The 26,896-nt window shown below is 34.9% G+C and overlaps 1 long non-coding RNA gene across 1 annotated transcript; it reads right to left on the reverse strand.

The window, feature by feature from the left end:
* Positions 1-6,399: 6,399 nt before the first annotated feature.
* LOC123560876 (uncharacterized) lies at positions 6,400-17,857 on the reverse strand. Its single transcript, XR_008365940.1, has 3 exons — positions 17,818-17,857; positions 11,027-11,115; positions 6,400-6,454 (listed from the first exon to the last, which is right to left on the reverse strand). It is a non-coding gene; the product is annotated as an uncharacterized LOC123560876 (long non-coding RNA).
* Positions 17,858-26,896: the final 9,039 nt, after the last annotated feature.

A 26,896-nucleotide genomic window follows, 5' to 3' on the forward strand; every position in this document is an offset into this window, starting at 1 on the left:
GGTGTGGGAGACATATTGATTTACTCCAGTCTGTGTGTGTCTATGTCTGTGTCTATGTCTGTGTCTGTGTGTCTGTCACAAAGCTTGTCCGCACTCTTAAGTCGAACATTTCTCATCCGATTTTCACCAAACTTGAACAAAATGTGTTTGACCATGAGACCTCGGCCAAGTTCGATAACTAGCCAAATCGGTCCAGGCGTCTTGGAGTTATGGCCCTTGAATTACCAAAAATCGGCCTTTTTACTATTGTCCGCACTCTAAGTCGAATATTTCTCATCCAATCCTCACCAAACTTGAACAAAATTTGTTTGACCATGAGACCTCAGCCAAGTTCGATAACTAGCCAAATCGGTCCAGGCATTTTGGAGTTACAGCCCTTGAATTATTGAAAAATTGGCCTTTTTACTCTTGTCCGCATTCTAAGTCGAACATTTCTCATCCCATCTCCACCAAACTTGAACAAAATGTGTTTGATTATGAGACCTCAGCCAAGTTCGATAACTAGCCAAATCGGTCCTGGCATTTTGGAGTTACGGCCCTTGAAGTACTGAAAAATCTGCCTTTTTACTCTTGTCCGCTCTTTAAGTCGAACATTTCTCATCCGAACTTCACCAAACTTGAACAAAATATGTTTGGCCATAAGACCTTAGCCAAGTTCGATAACTAGCCAAATCCGCCCAGGCTTTTTTGATTTATGGCCCTTGAATTACTGGATTGGATCCACTCATCTAAGCCATCTAGAGACACTAGACATTTTTCATAAATGTACAGTAAAACATGACTTTTAATGACAACTATTTTGCTGCCTGATAAGAGAAATGTAGAGTGTAAAGTAAGGAGTTAACACATATTGTTGAAATGTAGAAAGACCAGTTTTCATTCTTAAGGATTTAAAGCCACAGGAAGGTGCAGCTTCTGTAGTGTCAGTCTTCACCTTATGAAAACTCACTGTCTGAAAGTGAAGAGTTAATGTATTAGTAAATTGTTTTAGCTTCATTATGAAACCAGTTATCAGAACTTATATTAATCACTTTTATCAGAGAAAGAGCACACAATTTTCATTACTGGTACCACTTTGCACCTGGATGAAATGAGGAAAATGTGACATCAGGTGTCTTCCTGAAAGAAAAACTGCAAGTGGCCTCACCTTGGAACAGACCCATAACTTCCATGTTGCAAAGCGAATGTTGTAACCCATGCACTGCTTAGGCCCGCCCAAGTGAAGAGTGGACTGAGAATATGTTCATTAAAACCAGTATATGTTACTAATGAATCATACTTGCAGGTTGTACTTGAACCTATTGATCCAACAGTGGCACATAAAATAAGAGAATTGGTAACTGCTAATATAACCGATCCTGGAGTACTCAGAACACAGATCTATGCGTATGTCAGAACAATATGTGATCCAGTACCTCATCCAAGCAGCAAACGATTCTACCCTTCCGATAAGACAATTCGAAACCATTTATATAATGCGTTGAATGAGAAGGTGTTAGACGAGCAAAGTTAGGAGTATGGGTAATAATACATGGCACTACCGGTTTACATTCAGCTACATATTATTTGTTATTCTAACACGATCCGATTCATTTTCCTATTAAAGAAGGCTGAAAACAGGGAATAATTGTACAACAATTCACAGTTCTGACATCACAATTATTACGTCATAGTGTCAAACGGTATAGCGGCGCGCTGGAAAAGAAACCAATTGGAAACGGACAAATATTTAATGAATGCCGTCAAGGATGCACTTAAAAGTCCTTGGTAACGTGTTAGAATAACAAAGTAATATATCTCATTTAGTGATTTGCTCTTGAATAAAATCATGCATTGTTTTTTCGTTCAGATGCATATCATTATATCACTCGGGCTGCGCCCTTGTGATATAATTCCTTCGCATCTGAACTGTAAACAATGATTTATTCAGCGACAAATCACTTAATGAGATGTATTATTTATTTAACAACTCCTGAAATGACTACTTCTCCTGTTTTCATTTTTCGTCTCCTGAAACTACAGAATTTCTAGAAAAACAAGAGCTGTCTCCATAGGATGACACATGCCCCCGATGGCACTTTGAATGAATAGTTATGGCCGATGTTAGAGTTTAGGACCTTTGACCTACGAAGCTGGGTCTTGCGCGCGACATGTCGTCTTACTGTGTCACACATTCATGCATAGTTATTTTAAAATCCATGCATGAATGACAAAGATATGGACCGGACATGCCCATCAATGCACTATCATGAAAAATGACCTTTAACGTCTAAGTGTGACCTTGACCTTTGAGCTACCGACCTGGGTCTTGCGTGTGACATGTCGTCTTACTGTGGTACACATTCATGCCAAGTTATTTGAAAATCCATCCATCGATGACAAAGATATGGACTGGACACGCCCATCAATGCACTATCTTTTAACGTCTTAAGTGTGACCTTGACCTTTGAGCTACGAACCTGGGTCTTGCCCACGACACGTCGTCTTACTGTGGTACACATTCATGCCAAGTTATTTGAAAATCCATCCGTCGATGACAAAGATATGGGCCGGACACACCCATCACTATCCTTTAACGTCTAAGTGTGACCTTGACCTTTGAGCTACGGACCTGGGTCTTGCGCGCGACACGTCGTCTAACTGTGGTACATATTTATGCCAAGTTATTTGAAAATCCATCCATCGATGACAAAGATATGGACCGGACACGCCCATCAATGCACTATCCTTTAATGTCTGTGACCTTGACCTTTGAGCTACGGACCTGGGTCTTGCGCGCGACACGTCGTCTTACTGTGGTACACATTCATGCCAAGTTATTTGAAAATCCATCCAACGATGACAAAGATATGGACCGGACACGAAAATTGCGGACAGACCGACAGACTGACACACCGACAGACTGACAGACCGACAGACTAACAGACTGACTGACGGACAGACAGACAGACGGTTCAAAAACTATATGCCTCCCTTCGGGGGCTTATAAATGCAATACTTATTGCTGAGTTAAAAGAAAAAGAACCAAAGATGTCTGCAATTCAAAGTCAAAGGCTTTTAAGATTCAAGTCAAATGCAAAAGTCCTGCAATTAAGAAAATTAACCTGAGAAAACTATTGTGAAGGAAAGCTATTTATTTATTTAAAGACAGAACAGTAACTAAATCAATCACCATTTATTATTTCGATTATTAAACCATTCATGATAAATTGTGAAACATACATTGTCAAAGTATTACTCAGTTCATGATAAATCATAAAACATACAAATTAAATTTGATCATGTGTGGAATTTAAAGTCCACAATGTTTTCCCACGGTTGTCTCCGTTGAATATTGGAGCCATGTAGAAATTTCAAATACCACTCGGCCGAAGGACAGAGGTTTTGGATAAATCTGATAATTAAATATTATTATTATTATTGTAATTATCATTATCATTGAAAGTGAATACAATACTGCAATTGCTAATAGATTATAGTGTACAATTGTCGCATACTCTTTACTTCTTGCTGCTTATTGCAATTATCTCTGATGCTTTAAGCTTCAATATACCGCACTAATGCTTATTGCAAATATCTATATGCTGCTTTGAGCTTGCATTATACCGCACTAAAGCAAGAATCGACTGTTTATTAATGTGAACTGCACAAATACCAAAGATACTTTCTTTGCACCAAGTTGAATCTATTTGAAACACAAATATGAGAATTGGGAAACACCCGCCTGCCCCACCTTGCGTTATTCCATGTGAGGGACCAAGTCAAGGGAGTGGGTGTGTCCCAGTTGATACTATAGTAAAAATAATTGTTTTATCTTGGTAAATGCACAATGTCAATTTCTATATAGAAAGAAGCCAGGAATTATACCTCTGCCCAATGGCCAATTAGAATTTTCCGCCACAGCAAATTGCAACATGCTTACAATTTGTCCTCCAAAATTCTATTAACTAAACTAATTATCTAAACCTATGGTTTTGACATCATGTTCTGTAAAAGTTGAAATCCCATCTGTTAGTTGTAATAAATGCATATCGTTTCCTATATCAGAAAGATGTACTCCATCTTGTCTGTAGAAACCTGGCGTCTCTCGACTGATTTCACTATGTACCAATACTCTCCCAAGTGGGTTGTCAAGTACAAAGTTTTTAATCTGCCTATTTATTCTTTTATGCTTAAGATCCATTGAAATTAATGAATTGAGGCTGTTGGGGGTATCCTGCCATTTTAACCTAGGTAAAATATAAGTCCAGACAATCACAGAATTAGGAAAATTTTTGAAAATAAAAGAGATGTCTTTCTGCAAATTTGAAATTATTTGGCAAGTATTATTATTAGTGATATTATTTCCACCTAGATGTAGAATGATTACTTTTGGTTTGAGTCCTTGAAGAAGTCCTTCTTGAAGAATTTGGTGACAGTCTTGGAGCCTCATACCCCTCTTCCCAGACCATTTAATTTGTAGATTGTCAAAACCCAAATTTGGCTTGCCTTTAAATTCTGCCCGGATTTTGGCCCAGTGAACAAGGGAATCACCTAACACCCAGATGTCTGCAATGTAAATAATATTCAAAATCTTATATAATGTTTGTATGCTTCTGATGACCATCGGCCCATTTCTTTTATGGCTTCTTCTGATACACCCTGTAAAGCTAAGTCACTTGCTCGACCTATTCTGAAGCTATGGGATTTGTAAGTACCGGTTTTAACACCCATTTGATTCAAGGCTTTTTTAAGGACTGCTGAAAACTGTGTTTGTGTCAAAGGAGTACCATTTTTATGGCAGAATAATATTTTACTGGTTTTGCTTCTGACATTTAAGAATTTCTTCATAGATTGTACACAGCATATATTATGGTCAGTGCTTGCTGGTATTCTTAGGATAACAGGTGACCCAATTTGATGGGTTTTTGATACCCGCAATTGTATTCTTATGGCAGTTGTAGCTGGTTCCATAATAATATCATCCAGCATTAATACTCGTTCTTGTTGTGTTATGGTAGTAAATACCATTTCACTGACTCTGAAAAGACCATAGTATGCCAAAGTATATGCTGCCTTGAATAAACTAACTTCATAGGCCGAAAAGCAGACCAATGGTAAAGCTTGTCAGATTTTCTTTAATAGGTTCTCTGTAATGAATGTGTCACTTTATGTACCAGACACTTTATGTACCAGCACTTTATGTACCACTTTGGACACCTTATGTACTTCATATATGATATATAGTGGATGATCATTTTTGTTTTGATTTGATGAAAATGTTATATTTTATGTTACTTGAAATGTTATTTTTTACTAAATTTAAATGTTAATTGTCATAATTAATAAGGTAAAATTATATGCACATAGAAATGTTAACAACATTCTATGGCCTTAAGCTGATAAAATCAAAGTTGTTTTCACAGGTAATTATCACATATTGACAGTGCTACACAATGAGATACAATTACTATATAATATATATGTGGTACACTTAGTGTCAAAGTGGTACATAAAGTGTCTGGTACATAAAGTGACTGGTACATAAGGTGTCGCACCCCTCTGTAATGGGGGATCTTACATCTTTTGATGGCTTCACTCATTTACAACCTTCAAGAAATTTTTTGATAACAAATGAATTTGAGGGGTCTGGCCAATTGTTAATTTTGTGAAGAAAACTTATTCCACTGCTGTACAAATAAATCGTTCTGGCAGCATACCCTACCTCAAAGGAATGAGCAATAAACAACACTAGATGCTGCAAAGGAACTAGCCATAAAGATTCTAGCTTAAACTGGTTCCTGAACCTGTTAAATGAATTTAAACTTGTTTTATAAGCTAGACGAGTATTTTCAGAAATACTGGCATTGATCAGTAAGGCTGCTGTTCCTCGAATATGTTCCATAGACATTTGGGAATTGGTTCTGGTTCTTTTTCTGCTTCTGGCGCTAGTTGATGGAAACGCTGCATCTGAAAGCGAGAAAGCGCATCACAAATTCTATTATTAATACCACTAACATGTTCTGCCTTTACCACCATGTTCAGAAGAACACAGCGGAGTGTCAAGCTGCGAAGAAGAACCATAACATTAGATGACTTTGATGTCATTGTATTGATGATGTGTACAACAGCTATATTGTCTGATCTGAAACAGATTTTTTTGTTAACTAGCTTTGATCCCCATATGTGGACTGCCACTAAAATTGGGAAAAGTTCTAAAATTGTGATATCTTTTGTATACCCGGCAGTATGCCATAATTCTGGCCAGCTGGCACATGTCCATGCTCCTGAAAAATATATACCGAAACCAAGACCTTCACCTGCAGCGCTATCTGTGAAAAGCTGAATGTCTGAACTGGTAAACCAATATCGGTCATGAAAGACTGAGATACCATTATAATTCCTGAAAAAATATTTCCACTGGCTGGCTCATTTGGTACTTTCGATGATGCAGAATTCTGTTTGACTGTGCGTGCTGAAAACATAAATATCACAAGTTACTACAGAATCATTAGTATTTTTGGGGGACTAATTTTTTTTTTTTTTTTTTTGGTTCAGTCAATCAACAAAAGTGAAATCCCAACGAACAAGTAAATTCCCCAACATGTTATCAACAAACACTGAAATCCACAAAAAACTGTTTTGGTCATAACAATGAACTTTCATGCCATTAAATCAAATTATTTCACAGTAAAATTTTAATGATACAGTCACATTTTAAAGAAACATATTCTTTGCCTGGGAAAAAAACAACAAAGAAACACATTGTATCAAGCAATAATCATAATGGTGCCTAAAACACTCATAAAATGCCAATTAACAAGTCTTTGTGTCTGTTCAGGTTTAGTTTGTTTTTTTAACAACAGTGTCTACTTGTTGCAGTAAGCGCAATGCCCAACTTTATAGTGCTGCCTCACTGGAATATCATGCTGAATAGGTCAGAGACCACCAATTTAACAAGAGCTGTTCGTAAGACAGCGCGCTCCACTATTTGGCGATTTGACAGTAAAATGAATTTATGTCTCAATAAGAGACCTACACTTTAAAAGGAAGATACACCAAGATGATGATGGTAAAGATATATTTTGAGTTTCAAGTCATTATCTTATACAGTACTGAAGTTATGTCCAGAAAACAAAGTTTGTCAAAAAATTAAAGTATGAAAGGGCCATAATTCAGTCAAAAATACAAATCAGAGTTATTGGGATTGTTACCACAAATGCAGATGATGATGATAAAGATACATTTTAAGTTTCAAGTCATTATCTTATACTGTACTAAAGTTCTATCCAGAAAGTGAAGATTGCCAAAAAACTTTTAAGTATGAAAGGGGCATACTTCTGTCAAAAATAAAATAGAGTTATGGGGATTGTAACCACACATGCAGATGATGATTATACAGAAATATTTTTAATTTCAAGTCAATTATCTTTTAAAGTACCAAAGATATGTCTATAAACGCTATAAACGAAGCTTTCAAAAAATTTAACATGAAAACTTAAAGATGCTTTTGTGAAAAAGCGCATGTCTCCCCCAGCGCATAGTTGTATAGGCAAGTCAATAGGGGACAGGAGCGAAAGTCAAAGAGACACTGATGGTTGGCTGCAAAGTTTCAACATTCTGGGCCTAGTGGTTCTCAAGTTATTGCTGAAGCTCCTGTGATCTTGACCTTTGATCAAGTGACCCCAAAATCAGTTGGGGTCATCTACTCTGCATGTCCAATCATCCTATTAAGTTTCAACATTCTGGGTCAAGTGGTTCTCAAGTTATTGATTGGAAAGAGTTTTCTATGTTCAGCCCCCTGTGACCTTTGATGGAGTGACCCCAAAAACAATAGGGGCCATGCATCTACCCTGTAAGTCCTATCACCCTATGAAGTTTGGATGTTCTAGATCAAATGGTTCTCAAGTTATTGACCAGAAATGGATTTCCATTTTCTGTCTGCTGTAACCTTGACCTTTATTAGTCTGACCCCAAAATCAACAGAGGTCATCTACTCTGTATGACCAATCATCCTATGAAGTTTCAACATTCTGGGTCAAGTGATTCTCAAGTTACTGTCTGGAAATGATTTTACAGATGACTGTGTGACACTGACTTTTAATAGACTGACCCCAAAATCAACAGAGGTCATCTACTCTGCATGACCAATCATCCTATGAAGTTTCAACATTCTGGGACAAGTGGTTCTCAAGTTACTGACCGGAAACGGGTTTCCTTGTTCAAGCCCCTGTGACCTTGATCTTAAATAGAGTGACCCCAAAATCAATTGGGGTCATTTACTCTGCATGTCCAATCATCCTATGAAGTTTTATCATTCCGGGTCAAGTGGTTCTCAAGTTATTGATCGGAAACGGTTTTCCATGTTCAGGCCCCTGTGACCTTGACCTTGACCTTTAACAGACTGAAACCAAAATCAATAGTGGTCATCTACTCTGCATGACCAATCATCCTATGAAGTTTCAACATTCTGGGTCAAGTGGTTCTCAAGTTATTGGTCGGAAATGGTTTTCAATGTTTAGGCCCATGTGACCTTGACCTTTAACAGAGTAAAACTAAAATCAATAGGGGTCATCTACTCTGCATGACCAATCATCCTATGAAGTTTCAACATTCTGGGTGAAGTGGTTCTCAAGTTACTGATCGGAAATGGTTTTCAATGTTCAGGCCCCTGTGACCTTGACCTTTGATGGAGTGACCCCAAAAACAAAAGGGGTCATCTACTCCAGCAGCCCTACCACCCTATAAAGTCTGAAGGCTCTAGGTCAAATGGTTCTCCATTTATTGATCGGAAATGAAGTGTGACGGACGGACTGGGCAAAAACAATATGTCTCCCCCGGCAGAGGGACTTAATAATTCCAAGTATAACAACTTGGTGACCTTGGCCTTGGGAATAATGGGCCAGCCCCTGCATGTACTTTGTTTGCATGCTGAACAATGTTAATGTGAATTTACAGTAAGATATAAGCAATAGTAACAAAGAAAAACAAAGGTTGCCGAAAAACTTTAACCAAGAAAGCTCACGCCAATTCGACATCGACGCCGGGGCGAGTAGAATAGCATCCCTACTCTCCATATAGTGGAGCTAAAAAAGTACAGGGAATTTACAGGAAATGAGGTAAGTGTATACCTGGCTGGAAATAAGGTAATGTTTGTCCTTTCTGATAAGTCAGTCATGTAAACAAACCCATTTTTTTCAAAATGGAATATTTTTTCTGCATTTACAGTATTTCATTATTATAATACATTTTGATAAAATTTGCTACATTTCATGTGTTTTGAAATTTTTTTTATCAAATGAATTTCTCACGTCATGCAGGGGGTCATCCCATTCACACCAAAATTACTTAAATAAAGTATCACTATTCATATATGTATGTTTTTCGTCCAATATTTTGGTGGAACTAAAATACTTCTTGAAACAAGAGCATGTAGAACACAAAAATCCCCCTTGATGCATTCAGTAATTGCACAAGGAACATAAATTATTTGGTCATCGTACACAAAAGTTCTACTGTTCTGAGTCAATGTGACCTTGACCATTGACCTATTGACCTCAAAATCAATAGGGGTCATTTGCCTGTCAGGATCAACCTCCTTATTAACTTTAGAGATCCTAGGCCCAAGCGTTCTCAAGTTATCATCAGGAAACGGTTTAACTGTTCTTGGTCAATGTGACCTTTTACCTACTGACCTCAAAATCAATAGGGGTCATCTGCTGGTCATGACCTACCTCCCTATGAACTTTTATGATCCTAGGCCCATGTGTTCTTGAGTTATCATTCGGAAAACGTTTAACTATTCCGGGTCACTGTGACCTTTGACCTACTCTACTCACCTCTAAATCAATAGGGGTCACTTGCTGTCATCATGATCAACCTCCCTATTAAGTTTCGTGATCCTAGGCCCAAGCATTCTCAAGTTACAGTCCGGAAATGGTTTAACTGTTTCGGGTCAATGTGACCTTGACCTTTGACCTACTGATCTCAAAATCAATAGGGGTCATCTGCTGGTCATGAACAATCTCTCTATTGACTTTCATGATCCTAGGCCCAAGTGTTCTTGAGTTTCCATCCGGAAACCGTTTCATTGTTCTGAGTCACTGTGAACTTGACCTTTGATCTATTAAAGTCAAAATCAAGAGACGTCATCCTCTGGTCATGAACAACCTCCCTAACAACTTTCATGATCCTAGGCCTATGCGTTATTGAGTTATCATCGGGAAACTGTTTAACTGTTCTGGGTCACTGTGACCTTGACCTTTGATCTACTGATCTCAAAATCAGTAGGGGTCATCTGCTGGTTATGACCAACCTCCCTATCAACTTTAATGATCCTAGGCCCAAGCATTCTTGAGTTATGATCCAGAAACGGATTGGTCTACATACCGACAGAACAACCGACCTACCGACCAACATCTGCAAAAGAATATACCCCTCGTTCTTCGAAGGGGGGCATAAAAAATGTTATTGGATATACATGTTTCGATTCATGGAAGGCCGTACACGCAATAATATTATAATGGAAGTCTATGGGAAAACAATTGGTGTTCTCTAACCTGAACACAAACCGCCTCTAACAAAATCAAAAGGTGTCAATGTGATTTAAATCATTCTCCGGTGTGAACTAAACCATTCTCCGGTGTGAACTAAATCATTCTCCGGTGTGAACTAAATCATTCTCCAGTGTGAACTAAATCATTCTCCAGGATTTATTTTGAATCCATTTTGATAGGGTATATCAATAGTATATTGCAGCCATTTCAGAAGGTAATCAGACCCCACTTTTTAAAACTGAACTTTTTTCATCCCTTGTTAGACTTCTGTAAAAAATTTCAGCACCTCGGTCAGTGTAAACAGTAAAGAAGTTTAATCATGTTAACGTAAGGAGATATTTTCACAAACCTGAAGTTGCTGAATAATTGACTTTCACTATAACATCACACTTCGTCACCTTTAGTCTGGGAATCAAGCCTGACACAAAAATTAAGATGTGTGTTTTATGCAGAGATTTATAGACAATACCAGCTGACCAAACAATACATACCTCTAGTTACTCTCGATAGACTTTTTTTCTCCTCCAGCCTTTTCTGTCTCTTCTCCATCCCAGGAGTTATCTTTGCCATTGTCACACCCCTGAAATATGTCAATATAACATGCATTAAGATTCTTTCCTTTCGCACTGACCCTATTCTAGAATTTCTGGACATTTTGAGTGATAAGTTTATACTAATCTGTTTTAGCTAGATTTCGATGAAAGCTTTAAGCTTATTGAAACCACTCTCGAGTCCGCTTCCTGGCAAAAACCAGTACTGGTGTCATAATTATGAGAAGTCATGGTCGTGACCCAAGTGGGGCTCTGACCCACAACCCCTCAATTGAGTGGCCAACACCTTATCCACTAGACCACCGCTTATGATTTTCACATATAAGATAACTGTGCACATGAACTGAAAGCTTGCGGAACTCTTGTCGCCAAATTTTCATTCATTCTGGGTTTTTTTTTCAATTTATGAAAACATTTAATTTTTCTAGTCTTGTGTATTTTGTCCTGCTCTTCTTGTTATTGTTAATCTTTTTCAGAGCAAAACAAAAAAGGAACATAAATGAATCAAATCTTATTGCTCAGTATTTTGGTATTATATATCCAGCAGTTTATATACAGATCAAGAAAACAAAAAATATTACGCTTCTAGTCAATATGATAGGACGTTTAGGGACAGCGTGGTAACTTTTGACTGTCGCTGTCCCATCATGTCCGAACTTATTCTGCATATTTCTGTTAGGAAATCTCTATAATGAAATCCGTTTGGAACTTTTTCTGGTATATTTACAATGTATTTATTATGATTACACCCCTGATAATGATTTATGTTGATGTTAAAGCATGAAATTGCACTGCTGACCTTTTTTGAATGTATATTTCATGTTTTGTTTCTGCAGTTAAGTGTTATTGACGGTGCGCTGTGTATTGAGACCAGTGTCAGGGTAGATATTCCCTTGCATCTATTCACAACATCTTTCGAAGATTTAAAGACTCTTATTGAAAACAAAATTACCAGTATGCATTAAATTTAACTCGTATGAAGTTTCTACATGAATATAGATGTTTAATTTATTGAAGCAAGTAAGTCTGACCTGTTTTTTATTACCTTTTTTTGGATTTTTGCTCGTCTTCCTTTTCCTAACAGTAAAATGCAGATGCGTGTAATGCTTAGAGGATTGGCAACTATAAAATATCGGATCAAAAAACAAGAGCTGTCCTTAAGACAGCGCGCTCGACTTTTCTCAGTGCTTGACTCTGAATTTGAGCTTTGCCAGTAAAAAAAGAAAATCCAAGTTAAAACGGGGCATAACTCTGTTAAAATTCAAATTATAGTTATGAGAATTGTTTCTCCTGGTGTAGACTTTGATAGTAAATAATTATTTTGAGTTTCAAGTGAAAAGCTTTGATAGTAACAGAGATATCTGACTTTATCAAAAACTTTAACTAAAAATTCTAAGTTAAAAAGGGGCACAATTCTGTCAAAATTCAAACCAGAGTTATAGGAATTATGTCTCCTGGTGTAGATTTTGATAGTAAATAAGTATTTTGAGTTTCAAGTCAAAAGCCTTAATAGTTACAGAGATATTTGACTTTATCAAAAATTTTAACAAATTTTCTAAGTTAACAAGAGCTCGTCGAACACGAAATGCCCCCCTTGATGCATATAGTAATTGCACAAGGAACAGAAATTATATGCTCACTATAAACAAAAGTTCTACCATTCTGGTTTAATCTGACCTTGACCTTTAACCTATTAACCTAACAAGAGATTACAGAGTGATCTTGGCGCCATCCACTGAGCCATTTTTTAATGTTCCAAATTTCAAGACTAGCTCAAGGTCAAAATCAATGTCAAATTTCATTTCGGTACAAAACAATGTGTAATGTGGTCCAAATTTGAAAGCTGTGGCTTGAGAAATGTGAAAGTAGGTAATAGGTGAAAATCAATGTCAAATTTCAATTCAGAACACAAAAATATGCATGCGGTCCAAATTTGAAGCCTGTAGCTTCAGAAATGTGAAACTAGGTCACTATGTCAATCTCAAGATCAAAGTTCATTTCGGTACATAAAACTATGCATGTGTTCATATGAATCAAATTTGAAGGCTGTAGCTTGAGAAATGTGAAAGTAGGTCAGTAGGTCAAAATCAAGGTCAAATTTTATTTCGGAACACAAAACTATGCAAGTGGTCCAAATCTGAAGCCTGTACCTTCAGAAATGTGAAAGTAGGTCACTAGGTCAAGATCAAGATCAAAGTTCATTTCAGTACACAAAACTATGCTTGTGGTTCAAATTTGAAGGCTGTAGCTTGAGAAATGTGAAAGTAGGTCACTAGGTCAAAATCAAGGTCAAATTTTATTTTGGAACAAAAAACTATGCATGTGGTCCAAATTTGAAGCCTATACCTTCAAAAATGTGAAAGAAGGTCACTAGGTCAAGATCAAGGTCAACTCATGTCAAGGTTCATCTTGCCACTCAAAACTATACATGTGGTCCAAATTTGAATGATGTAAGTTATGGACATGAAGGTTCTAAGTTTTTCCCTATATAAGTCTATATGAACCATATGACCCCTGGGACGGGACCATATTTGACCCTAGAGAGATAATTTGAACAAACTTGGTAGAGAACCACTAAATGATGCTACATTACAAAATATCAAAGCCATAGTCTTTGTGGTTTGGACAAGAAGATTTTCAACGTTTTTCCCTATATAAGTCTATGTAAACCATGTGACCCCCAGGGCGGAGCCATATTTGACCCTAGGGGAATAATTTGAACAAATTTAGTAGAGGACCACTAGATGATGTCATATACAAAATATCAAAGCCCTAGGCCCTGTTGTTTTGGACAAGAGGTTTTTCAAAGTTTTTTCCTATATAAGTCTATATAAACCATGTGACCCAGGGGTGGGGCCATATTTGACCCCAGGGAAATAATCTGAAAAAATCTTGGTAGAGGACCTTTAGATTTTGCTACACACCAAATATCAAAGCCCTAGGCCCTATGGTTTTGGACAAGAAGATCAGAAACCGTTTTAACTGTTCCTGGCCAATGTGACCTTGACCTAATGACTCAAAATCAATAGGGGTCATCTGCTGGTCATGGCCAACCTAACTATCAATTTTCCTGACACTAGGCCCAAGCGTTCTGGAGTTATTGCCTGGAAACCATTTTACTGTTCCGGGTCACTGTGACATTGACCTTTGACATACTGACCTCAAAATCAATAGGGGTCATCTGCTGGTCATGACCAACCTCCCTATTATTGGGATTTTTTTTAATACAAGAGTAATGAAGTAATAATACTTCTATTTTAAGCAAGTTTAATGATAAAAGATAGTAAAGTTAACAATATTTATTCACTGAAAACAAATTTTTTTATTCTACAAGCAAACACGTATCTCTGAGCTGGCAATACATAGACATTCACAATAAACATGACTGTGGCTTGTGTTTCATAATCACTCAGATCGTTGTCTGAATCAGTCATGCAGATTACAGCCTCTCACGCTGTTACTGTTAGTTTTTCAATATTTTTAGTTTCCATTACACTTTGACTAGGCGGAAGAGAAATCTGTAGTTTTAAAATCTGTCTAATGAACAAAACATCAAATTTTGGTGTACTTCTAGCGTCATTTTTATTGATTTTCTTACATGTAGTATAATACTGACTATTGTAGACGGCTTTGATCAGGTCTAGGAAAGTGGTATATTTTCAGATAATCTATAAAATTACAAATTTTTCGATCTATAAATTTACAGATTGTGTGTATGAAAACCAATGACATTACATTTATTCTCAAAACTGCAGACTGAAATTAAATGGTTTATTTACACTCAAATTTTACAGTATGCATAAAATAAGGTCTTTGTGAGTTTCAGCCATTTTGTTGACTTTGAGTTTTTGGCATTTTCGTAAAATTCAAAGTCAACAGAAATGACTGAAAGTTACAAGTGTCCTTTATCCATGCATACCATAAGTAAATCAATTACTTTCAAGTTGCGATTTTGAGTCTAAATATAATTTTTGAAGTTTTCAAACACTTGATCTGTAAATTTATAGATTGAAAAATCTGAAAATTTACAGATAATCTGTAAATACAATGTATACCACTTTCCTAGACCTGTTGATGCCTTTCAATGACATGGTTTAAAGGGAAGTAATTACAATTTACTGTTTACAAAACCAATACCACATTGTAATTTTATCATCGACATAATAGCAGAGCTACCGGCGCCAGTGATAGTGTCGCATTACTGTTAGACGTGTGAAAAATAAAACAGATATAGTGTATATACTATCGAGCTGTAAACACGTGGTATTTATTGGAATCGGTGCTGTTCGGTTTTCTTCCAGTAGAACAATAAACACTTGCTATTTACGGATTACAAAAGTGTCCCGCTAACTGCTGTGAACATAGAGTAACAATGTAAACGGGTGTTTGATGGTAAGAAATTAGCGCCAAATAAATTTTCGAGACCTGTACAAAAAAGCTTCAATGTGAAACGATTTTCTTCCCACTGTCATAACTGAAATATTTTATACATAAAATTGTAGAGGATGACGTCACAGAAACGCTTTCGTGCAACAGTAGCGTGATGGTCTTACACTCGAGAGGTCGGGAGTTCGGTCTCCAGCAGCACCAGACTTTTTTTTAATTATCATTTATTTCACTAGGTTTTTTGTTTTTTTTTTGTATTTAGATCTATCATGAATATTTCAAATAATGTTACAGTAACAAAAAATCATGTTTTGTTTTGATGTCAGGTTTCAATGTACTGCCTGTACAGTAGATAGATCACTTTAATTAAAAAAAAAGTTCTAGGGTCCAAATTAACAGGCTTTGAATTTTGGAAAAGCACACATTGCTCTTCTCTCCTTTCATATATATTGCATCCACGCTCTAAGAACCACTGACAAGAGTTTTACAATTGGAAAAAAAAACTGTTGGCTATACAAATGAGAATAAACATTAAAATGGAGCTTAAAGATTAACCTAAAAAGCCCTAGATTTTTAGCAGTTCAGTAAATTAAACAGGTGTTAGGTGAACAGTCTTTTTCTCTGAGTAAAATTCTAATCAGTAATTTTTAAACAAGAACTCTGTTATTTATAATTGTCATCCCTCTAACATCCAGTTGTTATCACGCTGTCCCAAAGGTCCTATTATTTGGACTATGTTGCAGTCATTGCAGTAACACCACTTCTTGCCAAGTTTTTTTATGGGGCACTGGTAATTTTTCAAGGGAGCTCTGCCTTTTAGGTAGCACCTTATTTCATATAAAAACTATGCAACACCAGGAAGGTCTAATACGGGGAGTAGAAACTCTGTATAAATCAATACATTTATCTGTATTATGCAGTCGTCCATACCTGTAAATATCAACCAGTCGTTAGCGATCGATATTTTGTTTTCGCCACTATCGATTAGCGTGTAATTAGCATATTACCTCATGTTAATCATGGAGCCATAACACTTATTGTTCAAAGGGTTGACCAGTCACATGTTAAGTGGTGATAATTAGATGATCAGAGATTGATCTAAAGGGATCCTGAAGCAAAAACAGCATGCGACTGCATGTGGTGATATGCTTAATTATTATGAATTAACTCGAGCTCACTTCTCTGAAGAAATGTTTTACCACGTAACTTCAAACCTTTATCAAAGGGCCGATTTTTGTTGGATTTGAATAAAAAAAATGGAAAATAACAGAAAGCAGACACTTTTCTTAATCTTGTAGAGCCATAATTATAATTATTGTTTATAATGTCAGATTTCTACATACAGAAACAAACATTCTTCTTGAACGTAGGGAATGTTTCAAACGAAATTGTTGTTTAAACTCCAAAAATTAGTTTAATAAATTTAATCTTAAAACTGATGTGTGAAAAATACAACGTATTTAAATTAAAATAACAATATTTTTTTTAAAAAAGGCCGACAACGAAGTTACATTTAGTATTCGGAACTTTTAGATAAAACTGCAGAAAATCATCTAGGTTTAACACGCATTTAATTGGTGAAGAACAGAGCAATATCATAAACAAATATTTTCAGGCAACAGTTTACAGTTTTGACTTGCTATTTTCATTAAAATATGTCCTATTTTTTTTGTTCTAAGTACTCTGAATCAACAAGGCAAATATCATGTAAAAAACGACATCTTTCTCTCTGGGTAAGACAAGTCTAGATTTAGCCATTTTCACAGGGTGAAAAGTAACATTAATGTAGATATTTTCCATTTAAAAACAGATGCAGGCAATAATTTCATGGCAGAACTTTTGTTTTCAACAACAAATTCAACAAATGCTTTCCCAGCTTTTCACTGAAAGGACGAGTTAAACTGTAAGGCGTAAGTGTTTGAGTAATAGCAGAATAACCTACAGCATACGCTTCGATTGGACGACAGCATAAGATAAGATAAATGCCGGTTTCCAGTCCCCGTATCAGTTGTTCCAGGTCAGATCAGTTCTGGAATTTCTTGGGCCATGCAATTTTGTTTGAAATTTTAAGTAAAAATTGATCGTGAATGGAAATTCTTTTACAACACTGAAACTGTAACAAAGCATCATCAAAACCTGCGTGGCCCTAAGTGTCTGCGAATTAAAGCTGTCCGAAAATTTCTGTCCGAATTACTTTGTGTTGAAACTTGTGACATTTTTACACCTGCAAGTTTTAACTAAGTACTTTCGGGTTTGAATGTATTTGTGTAAATTTTAAATTCACAATTTTGCCTTTCTTTGCGTAATAAATACTGCATACCTTCTAAAATCTACCTTTTTCTTACCTTTGTTGCTGATGTTGTTGTTGTAACCGGTGCATGAAAACAACTAAAACATGATAAGAGATATGTTATGGTTACAATACACTAAATAGCTGTTCTTTGTCTATCTATCTAGGTTAAAGGTCAGTAATTCAAATCCTTCTTTGTTTCATATAAAAAACGACAACTTCATGTCGTCTTTACGTATCTTTAGAGAACATCACTTTTTCCTACACCAATTTTTCATGAAAGTTCTATCACAAATTAACGAAAAAATGAAAAGAAAATAGGGGGTTGAATAGTTCCTAGTGAAATGCCAGTCAGTTGTGGTCTGCTACCCTAAAAATGGCGCATATTTGCTCTCCTCCGCGCAATAAACACCTACTTCCGGTTTCGATCTGCAAAACTTGCCATGTGGGTTGTATGAACATGAAAACCGTCTCATTTCATGCAGAATGTATTCTAGTTGCGAAAAAGTGTGATTAAAGCACTCGTTCTACACGAATTTGCGCAGAAAATGGGAAAATTAGGATCTATTTATTATGGACTTCTTTCGACTACACCACGGAAGCACATTTTCGACCGAATTACTGACCTTATTCCTATAAGAAATGTTTCTTATCAAATTTCACACCATTTTCATCTCTATTTCCAAGAAAGATGTAATACCAAACATATTACCAAGTTTCATTGTGAAATTTCGAGATTTTGGAGAAATATAGACATTTAATAGAAGCCACCCCCTACCCATTTACAGGGCTAAATTTTGGCCTTATGGACCTTTTATTGTATATTTTGGTAAAAGTTTCACTTTTTTGCATCATTTTTCACTGGGATTCTGAAATATCATTCATTCCGTCATGAATAAGACCCAGAAGGATGCATTTTGTGCATTTTCTGACATTCTGGAGACAAAGTATTGGCTTTTAAATCCCAGAAAGCGCTGCTGAAATAGGCGCATCTACATCAAATAAGGTCAAAATTCAAGAATTTTCAAATTTCATTATTATTTTGCATTGGAAACACTCTTTTATATCATATACAACCGATTTATGGCTATAAAGACTAATTGCGATGTGTTCCGAGAATAGTCTTTTTTCAGCTCTTATAAGAAATGTTTCTTATCAAATTTCACACCATTTTCATCTCTATTTCCAAGAAAGATGTAATACCAAACATATTGCCAAGTTTCATTGTGAAATTTCGAGATTTTGGAGAAATATAGACATTTAATAGAAGCCACCCCCTACCCATTTACAGGGCTAAATTTTGGCCTTATGGACCTTTTATTGTATATTTTGGTAAAAGTTTCACTTTTTTGCATCATTTTTCACTGGGATTCTGAAATATCATTCATTCCGTCATGAATAAGACCCAGAAGGATGCATTTTGTGCATTTTCTGACATTCTGGAGACAAAGTATTGGCTTTTAAACCCAAGAAATCGCTGCTGAAATAGGCGCATCTACATAAAATAAGGTCAAAATTCAAGAATTTTCAAATTTCATTATTATTTTGCATTGGAAACACTCTTTTATATCATATACAACCGATTTATGGCTATAAAGACTAATTACGATGTGTTTCGAGAATAGTCTTATTTCAGCTCTTATAGGTTAAAGGTCAGTAATTCAAATCCTTCTTTGTTTCATATTAAAAAACGACAACTTCATGTCGTCTTTACGTATCTTTAGAGAACATCACTTTTTCCTACACCAATTTTTCATGAAGTTCTATCACAAATTAACGAAAAATGAAAAGAAAATAGGGGGTTGAATAGTTTCCTAGTGAAATGCCAGTCAGTTTGTGTCTGCTACCCTTATAAAATGGCGCATTTGTCTGCTACCACTCTCCTCCGCGCATAAACACTACTTCCGGTTTCGATCTGCAAAACTTGCCATGTGGGTTGTATGAACATGAAAACCGTCTCATTTCATGCAGAATGTATTCTAGTAGCGAAAAAGTGTGATTAAAGCACTCGTTCTACACGAATTTGCGCAGAAAATGGGAAAATTAGGATCTATTTATTATGGACTTCTTTCGACTACACCACGGAAGCACATTTTCGACCGAATTACTGACCTTATTCCTCTATCTATCTATTTCTGTATGTTGTAGGTGTATTCCCCGGAAAACCCGGAAATTTTACGGCTAATTTCCGGAAATCATGTACATGGCCAGAAGTTTCTTATTTATGGTTTAAATCTAAATATTTTGCTATATGATCATTTTTTGAGCATCTAGGATTTGGGTACAAGTAATTTTTTTAGAGATATTGCTATATTTAAAGTATAACCGACTGTCAAAATTAACCTTTTTTTTGCCGTGAAATTGTCATATTTGGAAAATCCCGAAAATCATTTACATGGCTATAAGTTTCTAATTTGTTGTTTAAATCTAAATATTTTGATACATAATCATTTTTGAGCATCTAGGATTTGGGTACAAGTATTTTTTTTTTTTTTAGAGATATTGCTATATTTAAAGTAAATCCGACTGTCAAAATTAACCTTTTTTTGCCGTGAAATTGTCATATTTGGAAAACCCGGAAATCATTTACATGGCTATAAGTTTCTAATTTGTTGTTTAAATCTTTTCTGAACATCTGTGCATGGGGTAAGTAGAAAAAGTAGAAAAAGTAGAAAAATAACGTTATATATTTAAAGTATAAACGTCTGTCAAAATTAACCGTTTTTGGTCGTCAAAATCGTCATATTAAAAAAAAAAGCGGCAATCAAGTACTTGGCTATAAGTTTCTTACTTTTTGTTTGAATCTAATAATTTTAACATCATATCATTTTCAAGTATCCAAGCCTGAAATGGGAAGAAAATCTTGAATCATTTTTTAAACGTATGACTTTTAAACGACCGCCAATCTTAAGCATTTTTAGCCGGCGAAATCGCCGCATTAAGAAATGACGGAAATCGGATAGTTGGTCAAAGGTTTTCTGTTTTTTATTTTCACTAACTATCTCCATGTCTAGGTATTAATAAGAACACATCATGAAATTATAACTATTATTATTTTCAAAAATAAAAATGTACGGTTCATAAAAGTAAAATAAAAAATACAAATCGGCAATTGACTTTGAATAATATTTACAAAACTTAATAGCAAAGATTAATATTAAATTTCAAATTGATAAAATGTTCATGCAAAGTAATTTCCATGCAGAAAAAATACAAAATGAGACGTTGTTTAGCACTTGCTGTTAAAGAAATAGCTGGATAAATATTTATCAGAAATAGCATTATATCATTCTGTATATTCAGTTAAAACATAAAAGCATACATGGAATGGTGACGAAAATAACTTTAAACACACACACACGCGCGCGCGAAGGCACGCACGCACATACATATACATACATACATTATTATTTATCTATTACATGTAATCTTTCTTGCAAACTTTAAGACACTATTGCCTATTATATTTACTGTGATTTTGCTTATAAATGATGAAATAAATATCAAAAGTTTTTTTTTATATCCTACGAATCAAGTGTGAAAATACATCATGCCAAAACGACCATATTAATTGTACTTTCTCAAAATATATAAAGAAATACTTGTTTAAAATACACCGGAACTGATTCAACTACCCAAAGCTATCAGGGAGGCTCGTAAATCGTTGTATGTTACCATGGATACAGCCAGAAAGGCGGGAAAGAATGTTAGATTCGCCGGAAAGAATTTATACATTGACGGCAAGCTGCATAAACCCGAGGGCACGGAAAATTAGGGGCGTCCAGAAGAGACGGAATTAAGTATTCTAGCATGGAATATACATGGACTGTTAAGGAAACTCGTAGACCCTGACTTTTTGTCTTATATTGAAAACTTCGACATTATTTGTTTTAGTGAAACTTGGATATCTAATCAAAATATTACTAACATTGATATAAATGGTTTCAGTAGCATCCATATTTCTGGAAATAAGACAAAGGGTATATCTAAAGGACGTTTTAGTGGAGGTATTTCCATTTATTTCAAATAAAAACTTAAACGCTTTATCAGTGTTGTAGATAAAAATCAACATGGTATAATATGGTTAAAAATTTCTGCAGATTTATTTGTTGACAATCAAGATATATATATATGCCATGCATATTTCCCACCTAATAGCTCAAAAGTGTTCAATGCCTCTGACTTTGATTTTTTTGAACAGATTGAACTATACATTTTAAAATATAACGATCTAGGTAAAATCTATGTCACCGGCGACTTTAATAGCCGAGTTGCAAACGTGGAAGACTTTGTTACATATGATAAGTATTTAGACCAAAATATAAATGTATTAAACACCAATACAAACATTCCCGCACGTGTTAGTAAGGACAAGGTCATAGACCATAACGGCAAGCGCTTGATCGACTTATGTCAGACCACAGGTCTGTTAATAGCTAACGGTCGCGCGTTTAATGAACCGGGCGATTTCACTTTTTGTTCCCGTCAAGGTTTAAGCACTGTTGATTACCTTTTACTGAACTTTTTAGACTTTGATACTATTTCATATTTCGAAATTGCGGAGTTCAACGAGTACTCGGATCACCCCCCGATACTGTTTACAGTAGCCTTTCAATGTCTGCACCGGAACCGCTTTATTGTAATTCGGATTCAGATATTAACACAGAATATCAAAACAGAAAAATAATTCGGGACAGTGAGAAAGTTCCGTTTTTCCGATTACAGCTTACAAACAATCGGGATATCATAAGTAACTTAACAGACAGTATATCAACGTCACCAATTGATCACGTGGTAGACAGGTTCACTAGTGTGTTACATGACTGTGCGTTTGCATCTTTCGGAAAAAATACTAACTTTCATTTCCATAAATCCAAAACGCCGAGAAAGCCGAATAAGAAATGGTTCGACGAAAATTGTCAATCTGCAAAACTGAATTTTAAAAGAGCAAGAAATAATTTTAATAGAAACAAAAGTGACAATAATAGGATATTATTTACTCAAGCAAGAACAAAGTATAATAGGACTAAGAAAAAATCGCAGCATAAATACAGATTGAAAGAAGGGCAAAAAATAGGTAATTTGGCAAAATCCCAACCTCGATTATTCTGGAAGAAAATAAAAAAGTCCTTGAAAAGTAATTCACTCAAGGCTGATAATCTTAACATAAGCAGCCTTTTTGATCATTTTAAATCGATGTTTGGTAATGAGCATTCCGAAAATGCAGACCCGGAATTAAACACTGACCAAATTGACCAAGATTTAGATTGCGCATTTACAGATGCGGAAGTACGGACAGCGGTTTTTTCACAAAATAATAATAAAATGCCTGGCTTAGACAATCTAACAAGCGAAATATTTAAGGCAAGTTACGATTTAATCTCACCTTTCTTGATTACACTTTACAATAGGCTGTTGAGTAGTGGCGAATACCCTACTTCCTGGGGAAACGGTATCATCACACCGATCTTCAAAAAAGGAGATATAAACGACGCAAAAAATTATCGCGGTATCACCTTAATTAACGTTCTTGCCAAAATATACTCTCAGTTACTTTTAAACAGGTTAACAAAATGGTCCAATAAGTATGAAAAACTTGATAAAAGGCAATTTGGTTTTCAAAAAGGTAAATCAATAATAGACTGTATTTTTATTCTGCATTCAGTGATAAGCAAGGTTCTGGCTTCGGGACAAAAACTATACTGTATTTTTATCGATTACATGCAGTGCTTTGATAAAATAGATAGATCATTCCTTTTTCAAAAACTATTGAAAGAAAACGTCAGCGGAAAATTAGTACAAGCCTTGAAATCAATGTATACGGTTGTTAGGTCTTGTGTACGGTTCAATTCCCAGACGTCCGACTTTTTTACCTCAAATATCGGGTTAAAACAAGGGGACCCGAGTTCCCCTCTCCTCTTTATGTTTTTCGTAAACGACATTTCTCAGCATATTAACTCAAATATGGCGGATATTTTTACTGTAAATGAACTTCAATATTTCTTGTTACTTTATGCTGACGATCAAGTGCTTTTCGCAAAATCACCAGAGACCCTCCAATCGATGCTTGATGATCTTGTAAACTATTGTCAGAGATGGGGATTAAAAATAAATGTATCAAAAACTCAGGCAATGATATTCGAGAAAGGCCGACACACCTATCATAACTTTTATATTTATAACACCCCAGTGGAAACTGTAACATCCTTTAAATACCTTGGTATCACATTATTTAAAAATGGTAATTGGTACCGCAGTCAAAAATGTATTGCACAAAATGCATCGCGGGCTTTATATAGCCTGTTCTCAATTCTAAATAACATCGAATTACCAATTAAACAGATACTTTATTTGTTTGACAGCCTTGTAGGTTCAATCCTCCACTTCGGCTCTGAAATATGGGGAATGCACGAAGCAACAGATATTGAATTAGTTCATACTAAATTTTTGCGTCGAGTATTATGCGTAAAACGCTCTACAAATCTATCCGCTCTATATGGTGAGCTTGGACGTATACCACTATCTGTTATTAGAAAAATCAACATTATAAAATATTGGATTAAAATCCTTAAGCATCTCGATAATTCATTAGTTAAACAAACATATATGTTCCTTAAGTCAGACGTTGACAACGGTATAGACTATAGAGGTAAAAACTGGGCTAGTCAGGTAAAAACAATACTAGATACACATGGATTAAATTACATTTGGAATCATCAATTTATTATAGATATTCCATTTCAAGTTATTAAACAGCGTATTTTTGATGTATATTTACAGCGTTGGTACACTGATATTAATAACTCGGCCCGCCTGCAATCATACTGTATCTTTAAACACAACTTTGAAACTGAACAGTATTTAAATTGTATATCGGAAAATAAATACAAAATTGCACTGTCGAAATTTAGAACATCCTCGCACAATTTATTTATTGAAACAGGTCGCTATGATAACACTGAACGCAATCAACGTATTTGTAAATCTTGTAGTATGAATACATTAGAAAATGAATATCATTTCTTGCTAGTGTGTCCCAACTACCGCGAACTCAGAAAAAAATACCTTAAACCTTATTACTGCCGATGGCCAACTTTGAACAAGTTCGATTCGATTATGAATTGTAAATCTAAAAAATCAATAAATCAATTAGCTAAATTCATCTTCTTTGCAAATAAAATCCGAATTGCATAATCATAATTATTTTTTTGTTGTTTCAAAAAAGTATAGAGTAAGAAATATATATATAAAAAATCAGTGGTTCACTGTTATAAGTAGAAATATGAATCTACGAATGTCCTTTTCTATCTCTTTTGGATATGTTTTCATCTGCTTATGTTTAAAATGTATTGTGCTATAAGCATTGTAATATGTTTAATGCAATAAAATGATATTGTTGTATTGTATTGATTACCATCTTCGAAGATAATAAATCAAAGTGTGTACCGATGTCACCAAATTGCTAAATTGATTGTTTATTGTAATGCGCACACTCGATTAACATACACGTGCGGTATATCATCAGGCAATTAATGAAGGTGTGATAATTCAGTCAGAGGTGATAACTTGTTCGCTGGTAGCAATAAAAAGAGAAATAAGGCATGATTGGGTATTTGTGTTCTGTTTCTTTAAATATCATTATACCCATAAACAATTTAACATTTCAACCTTTTATAATAATAATTCTAATTATTACTTTATATGATAACTTTGATGAAACACCACAATTAAGGTACTTATTAGAACTTGTGTGATAAACCAGAATTAAATAATGCCAATATTTCAAGTTATTTATCATTGGTCTTAATTGCAAGGGTATATGTGGAAGAAATACTTCTCGTGATTTGTATGAAGGCAAAATGACACAGTACACATCCGTAATAAATTTTATAGTGAATTTTACGGACGTTTCTGCGTATAATTGTACTTAAATTTTATTGTCTTTTAAATTCGCCTATAAAGCTTGAGAATACACTATTCGTTTTTGATCATGCTTTCATATAAATGTTATATAATTCCATTCCTTTGGTAAATGACTTTGTTTGATAGAGTTAATTAGTATAACTTTCTTTCCGATTTTCACAAAGTAAAATAGTATAAAATTTATTAAAAGAATTTGGGAAAACTCGGAAAACAAAAAATAAGTTATAGCTAGATTATCTCCTAAGCAATTAAATGTTTGTTCCAAGTATAAGATATACATATACAAATACAATGTACAATGTAGAAAGAAAACATACTTGAAAAGAAATCTTTGCTTTGTAAGATATTTCTATTCCGAGATATGCTTTCAAATAGAAACATGATCAAATTATCGTATTAAATATCAATATTTCTGTTTCTTTATGCATGTATAGTATGATATAGATTATTGTTTCGATATTTAAAAAAAAATTGAAAAATATTGCTTTAAATTTATTTTAATTCTAACCACTTTTATGATTTCCAGATTATCCAAAATGCTACAATTTCACATCGAAATATACGGTATTTTGACGATAAGATTACCTTATTAAATCTCAATAGTTTCTATTTCTTTTTATATATGTCGTAGCATATAGGGTCCTCTTTAGATACATATAAAAAATAAATTAATTGCTATATATATATTTAATTTCTGAGCAATTTTATGATTTCCGGGTTTTCCAAAATGTAACTATTTCACGTAGAAAAATACGGTATATTGACGATAAGATTACCTTATTAAATCTCAATAGTTTCTATTTCTTTTTATATATGTCGTAGCATATAGGGTCCTCTTTAGATACATATAAAAAATAAATTAATTGCTATATATATATTTAATTTCTAAGCAATTTTATGATTTCCGGGCTTTCCAAAATGCTACTATTTCACGTAGAAAAATACGGTATTTTGACAGTCAAATTGGCCTATTAAAATTTATTTATTTATATTTATTTTTATATATTTGTGAGTATAGAGGCTCTAGTTTAGATATTTACCAAAATTAGACGAATCCCTTTTAAAATGATTACTTTATGACCTCTTGAGTGATTTCCGGAAATTAGCCGTAATATTTCCGGGTTTTCCGGGGAATACACTTATATACGGTATAGGACACTGGGGGGAGGTGCTAGTAATATTGGAGGGCCGACTTAAAGCCCTGTAATGTC

The sequence above is a fragment of the Mercenaria mercenaria genome, chromosome 10 (genome assembly GCF_021730395.1).
Source record: "Mercenaria mercenaria strain notata chromosome 10, MADL_Memer_1, whole genome shotgun sequence".
Lineage (NCBI taxonomy): Eukaryota > Metazoa > Mollusca > Bivalvia > Venerida > Veneridae > Mercenaria > Mercenaria mercenaria.